Here is a 6,714-nt window from a genome sequence, read left to right as displayed (position 1 = left end):
TGGAGTCAGACAAGTATTTCTTTGGAGCCTGTTCTGTGTATCTCAGTCGCTGGGCTGTACTCTAAGCCCTCAACCCTCACTCCGTGAGATTATCAGTATTTCTTGTTTTACAGGCCAAGAAACTGGCATAAAGTGACTTGCCCAAGGTCAGACAGCTTGTCAGCTTCCAAGCCAGGAGTTGAACCCAAGTCTTTTATCCTCAAGTCCATGGCTTTCTCTACAATGCACTGAAGAGTGAAAAGGGTTTGGATAGGTAAGGAAAAACAAGGAGAGTGCTTTATGTGTGGGAAATGGAATTAATATTTTATCATTACATTTAGCTAATTGGCTCTTGAGAGCCGGCCTGTATCCCCAGATGAGAAGCTGCTGTCAATCCTCCAGGTCTTAAAATATCTGGGTTAGTGAGAAGAGGATCACAAGGCCTCCTTGTGCTTATTTTTAACTTAAAAAATATAACCTTTAAAGAAAAGGAGAAGATAAAAATGAAAAAAAATATATATATATCTCAGAAATGTTACAAGCTATAGTCAAAAGGGAACTACTCAACAGGAACAGCTCGGTTATTGACCCTGACTCGGAAGCTGCAGGGAGGGGTCCCTGGAGGGTCACAGTGGCTCCTGGCCCCATCAGAGCTGAGAAGGGTGGCCCTGCATCGGAAAGTGGGCCTGCGACTGAAACTGACGGCAGGAGACATGCAGGTGTGGGTGCCACCTCCCCAGGCCTGCCTTCAAAAGACATTGCCCTTGATTTTTTCTTCAGAGAAGAAAGGGAGAAAGAAAGTCAGCGGACCTTTTCCAGCTTCTACCACTGGCTTTGGCAATTTCAGAACAAAAGAAAAAGAAGGGGCATCTTTTAAGGAATGGCCCTACGGTATCTGAAAGAGGCACCAACCGACATGTGAATGCTGCTCTTATGGGAAGGATATTCTGAGTGCTGCTTCGTGTTTTTTTGAGACAAATCAGCAATGATATAAATCTCCTGCACAGCTGTCCCATCAACTCGAAGATACGAGGAGCAGGGAAGCTCTAAGTGCCAGAAACCATGTCTCCTGGGACCTCAGAGCGAGAGGTTTCTATAAAGCATCCCTCTGTGTCATGTGTCAAAAGAAGCAGCACGTAAGGACAGGCAGTTTCCCTCAGGTCTGGGACAAGCTGGGCACTTTCCAGCCCTGGGTCCCAGGCAGGGGAAGAACTATCAGAGCTAGGTCCTGAGTCTAAGGAATTGACTTCCTGCCTGGGGCTTTAACCCACGCTCCTGCTCATAGCAAATGTTCCGCAAATGTTGGACATCACTGAAGGACACGGCCACCACATGCAGTGCAACAAGACAACTGTGCAAACCCCTGGCTACCTGAGGGCTGAATCATGTGCTGGGGGAGTTCCTTGGAGACCAAGAGCAACACAAGCTGGTTTCACGGGGACTTCAGCCAAGCTCACAATGGACCCAACATGCACTGAAAAGGTTCTTGGAGTGAAGAGATTTGTTTCTTTAGGCACTGAGCATGTACCAAAAGCACAACGGTAAGCAAAACACATCCCGTGCCTGCTTTCAGAGCTACAGTCCAACAGTCGGTTTCCTTAGAGTAGAGGGTACTGGTGAGTCATGACAAAAGTTGACATTCATTTAGGGCCTACGATGTGCCAGGCATGATGCTAAGTGCTGCACAACTAGAATCTCAATGGCCCCTCACTGCAACTCAGGGATAAGGGGGGGGTTCTATCATCAGCATTTTATGGATTGGAGACTGAGCCCACCCAGCTAATTAGCGGTGAAGGCAGAATTCAAATCCAGGGCTGCCTGGCTCGTGGGCCGAGCTCTTTGCACTACACCCCCCGGGAAAGGAGGTCAGGGGAGGCTGCATGTGGAGTGCTTGGTGGCCCGGTGGAGCAGTCCATATTTGCAATGGAGGAATTATTTGCTATCAGTTTTGTCTTCCTGCTGTTGCCTTACCTGCTCTGCCAAACTCAGATTCCCAAGGGCCATACGCAAAATTCAGAGGACCCGCCAGGCGAGATATACGCTGCCCCTCCAGACCTCCATCAGCTTTCCTGCCATAGCGAACTGCACTGGCCATCTTGAAAGGAAATTTCAGAGCCCTGCTTTTTTTTCTCTCCCTTAAATCCTAAGCTTAATGAGAAGTCATAAGAAACCAGTCCCCCTGGTTTTTTCTCATCCAGCTCTTGTATTGGCCTTTTTAAATTTTCCCAAGATCCACAAGAACCCTTGAATTTGCCCAGAGACTAGAACTAGTTTTTTAGGTGGCATCTTACCACCCAAAACATCTGAAGGAGGAGAGAGATGCTTGCAAACTTCTCCTTAGGTTTGCTTCTCCATCTTCTCAGGGTGCTCTCTCCACCTCCCAAGAGGATGAGGGGCAGTTCCCTGCCCTCAGTCCTTGCCTTCACTTCTGAGCTGGGAAATCCTGCTCCCCAGGGAGGCCAGCCAGGATCAGGAAGGGCAAGTTGGAGGTCAGCCCACCTAGAGGAAACAGAACTGGAAATGCTACAATAAAAGTGGAAAAAAAATTTTTTTGGTGGGGGATGGGGAATAAATCAGTTTTGTTTTTTTTTAACAGAGGTACTGGGAATTGAACCCAGGACCTCATGCATACATGCTAAGCATGCGCTCTACCACTTGAGCTATACCCTCCCCCCTAAAATGGAAATTCTTATGCTCAGATGGATAATATCTATCAACCACAAAGCACTTCCAGAAACATCCTTTCATTTGAATCTCTCACAATAGTTAGGCAGGTTTTAATGTTGTATTACTTTTTTTTTTTCACAGTTGAGGAAATGAAGGTACATAAAAAGGAAGTGAGTCCCTAAGGTCAGAGAAGTAGAACTTGCTGCCAGACCCTCTGAGCTCAAATTCTGTACTGTCTCCTCTGGTATATCCACTCAGAAGCCCAGTGCAGACAAGGACGCCAGCAGAGACAAGAAGGCTTCCCGGTCAGTCTCTATGGTGTCGTCCTCCAAGATGAGGTAGATTCACCCCCAATGGTTTTCACTGCATTTTGTAATCTCCCGTGGCTCTCTCCTCCCACAATATGTCTTTCTCTTACAGTATCTGGTTCTGGTCCTAGCCAGCATTCAGAGTAGTGAGTTCTATGTGCCCACCATTCCTGTAGAAAGACGTGCTATTTTTACTTTGCCCTAAAACTATTTCTTTTAAAGGATAAAGTTGTCCCTAGTTCTTGTGCTGTGGGATTTAATAAGCTCATATTTTTATCTTGTGATGTTCATTATTTTATAAATTTCGATCACATTCCCCTCTCAGCCTGGGTCTTTCCACAATGAGGAGCCCTAATTCTTTTATCGTCCCTCACAAAGGACTCTCCTGACCTTCTCGATCAATTTACGTGTCCTTCTCTAGACCTTGTCTGGCTCTGGGTGTCTCTGCGGTGTATCAGATCATCGGGCCCCCATCCCTCTGTCCATTATTCTGTATGAAAGAGCACAATAACTTCGGGTAAAATCAAATGTAGAAATATTTGAGGGACATTTTTAAAAAGCAAGGAATTCTTTTGCTCCATGTCAGCCCGGCATATGCTGAAAAAAATATACCTTTTGCTTCAACTCTGAGACGAACCTGAACATACTGCTACTAGGCAACCTTGTAATCTGTTATGAAAATGGCAATTTGCAAAACAATTTCACATACATTATCTCCCTTGACCCCCACATGAACCACGCCTGGTAGAAAAAAAACATATGGTTATCCTCATTTTTCACATGAGAAAAGTAGAAAGATGAGTCTCGTCCCAGGTCAAACAGCTGGAGTGAGAGCCCCAGTCACTGGGCGCCCACTGGGAGAAGGGGGCTTAATCACTGCGCAATACAGCCTTCCTTATGAAGACTTGCGGTTTAAGTTAAAGCCCCAAACTACCTCTTTCTAAGTCTATTTCTGCGGCCACAGCACAGTCATGAAATAGTCGATACCTCTACTGAAAGGAACGCTGTTTAAGGTTAGTCTAGACCCTCTTCCCTTCTCCCTCTACATGTCGTCCAGGGGGGAGTCTCAGCCACACCACACGCATCATCAGCACCTCTGTGCAAATGACTCCCCAGTCTACATCTGTAGGACACACCTCCCCTCTGAGCACCAGAGAGGCACGAAACTGCAGACTTGACATCTCCTGGACATCTCAGTGTGGGGGTCTGCATCTTCTGCCCCAGTCATACTTCCCTTCACTGCCAAAACCCAGTTGTCTTTTGATGTTCCTCCCCTCAAAGACCATCCAGGAGCCCAGGAGTCCTCTTGACATTTCCCCCTTAACCCCGCCCCCATGTCCGGTCTAACACTGAGTCCTTCGGCTTTTACCTCCCACAGAGCTCTCCGTTCTGTCCATTTCGCTCCTTGCCCAACATCTCCGCCTTAGTCCACGATTCCATCATCGCTCATTTGGAATTTTATGGACTTCTATTCCTCTCCAGCCCTTCCTCCCCACTATAGCTGGAGGGATTCGTCCACCAAAATGCCATTCTGGTCACGCCACACCCACCCTACTCCTGCTTACAGCACTGCGGTGGCATCCCAGGGCTTGTCAGGTAAAGGCTACACACTGGGAACTGGCCCACCAGCCCTGCCAGCCCTCGTCCCACCTCCAGCCTCATCCCACAACTCTCGCCTTCACTTCTCAACCTCCAGCCCCACTTCGTTCAGCCCCTTTTACTTGCCACTCTTTCGTTTGCCACAGGTCCTAGAACATTCTTCCTTGTCTTCCTTGCCTATTTAAATTCCTAAAATTCAATTCTTAGAAGCATCAAGCTTCAGATAGAGGCGCAAGGGTCTTTCCTTAGGGAAAACTTCCTTGCCCTCCCTGAGTTAGTTCATCTGTTTCCCCCACCAGATTTGTGGGCTTCTGGCTCACCACTGTACTCCCCGTGCCGTGCAGGGCCTGGCACATGGAGGCACGTCAATAAACGTTTTTAAATAAAGGAATAAGCTCACTAGTAAGGAAACGGCTGTATGTGATAAACATCCTCATTATGGAACACTAAGCAGTTGGTAAAAAGAGTAAGTCTACATGTTCTAATATGGAATGAGGTCCATGATGTATAACTGATTAAAAATAGTACCTTACAGAACAGTATGCAAACTGTGATCAGTTATTTTTTAAACCTATTAAAAAAAATACAGCCATCTCTGTGTGAATGCATAGGCACGTATGTGTTTTAAATGGTCTGCAATATACCTGAAACTAATATAACATTGTAAGTCAACTAAACTTCAATTAAAAATTAAAATAAAATATTTTTAAATTGCAAGACTAACACCAAGCTACTGATAGTGGTTTACCTGAAGAATAAGAATGAGACCGAGCAGAGAAAAACAGTGTAGCAATTTCTACTCATCAACTTTCCACTGGTTTAACTTTTTTCAATGACCCTGTGGTATGGTCAAAATTACTTTAACAATACCATTTTTAAAATAATGATGCAATTCACTGAAGACCAGGAAACTGACCATTTCTATGTTCAGCAAAAAGAAAAATAATAATAACCACTCTGTGTATGATTCCTCAACAATGATAAAGTTGCAGAAACCAGCATATTTCAGCTCAGATCTTAGGTCTATCAATTAGCTGTGATGGAGAGGGAACAAGGAAGAGAACCACTGGAGAGGCCGGCATGTGTTGGCTTAATTAGGTCTTCCCTCACCTGACCTGTATAAACAACAAAAGTTTTGAAAAATCACTGCTTTTTAATTCACTCATAAAATCCTGGAAGGAAAAATAAGAGAAAGAAATAATACCGTGAATTTTTCTTCATTCAGTTTTCTTTTGGTTGTTGTTACAAAAAAGTGATTACGTGAAGATACCTTTATTTTCCTTCACTTGCCAAAAAGAGATCCTTTGTCGTCTTTACCAAAGTTCCAAGGAAAAAGACAGCTTTCTAAAGCCACACAGATTGCAGAGGAAGGAGCAGGGACAAACAGACAGGATTACTCTACAGCTAACAGCACAAAACCTCACTCTGGTTGTCGAGAGACGTGTGTGCAGGTGGACAGACCCACAGTTAGTGAGGAAGAAGAGGTAGCTGTGTGGGGGTGAGTTCTCTGGCAGCCAGCCTACAAGGGAGAGCCGGGAAAAGTCTGTGAATATAGAATAAATGCTGTCACTTGGAGCTGCACTGATTCTTTTTTCAGACTAACTAATGGCTCAGAACAACCAAACGATGACTAAAATGTGAGTCAAATGCTTTCAAATCAAATCATGCCAATGAAGCAGGAACACAGGCAAGCAGAGAGCAGGTCATTAGAGGTTCTAACCAATACTTGTTAAACCCGAAGAAACTCACGCTCCTTAATGACTGCCCATTTCAATCTAAATCACTTTGACGTGAGCGAGCCGGGGACAATCGACTTTATTACTAGTGACATCTACCCATCAGCTCTGAAGGTGGGAAAAGGTAGCTCCCAGTGGGGCATGTGCACTTTTCTCAATCCTGATTTGTCTTCCTTCTCCCCTGGGGTCTATCCAGCATGTCTTCAATTATCCCAGAGGGTGTCCAGAGATTCTAAAATGAGCCTCGAAGTTGGTGTCTTGGTATTTTTGAAAACTAACTAAATTCAAAAATAGCTCACATTAAGAAGTAAGTTTGGGTGAAGGCAGGTGAAGAGAGGCTTATTAAATGCAACCACAGGGTGTGCAGCCCCCAGAAGGTGAAAATGTGCAGCCGGGCCCAGGGGAGACGGCAGCCCGTGCCCTCG

The sequence above is a fragment of the Vicugna pacos genome, chromosome 21 (genome assembly GCF_048564905.1).
Source record: "Vicugna pacos chromosome 21, VicPac4, whole genome shotgun sequence".
Lineage (NCBI taxonomy): Eukaryota > Metazoa > Chordata > Mammalia > Artiodactyla > Camelidae > Vicugna > Vicugna pacos.
The sequence above is the reverse complement of the archived record's forward strand: the minus strand, read 5'-3'. Positions refer to the sequence as shown.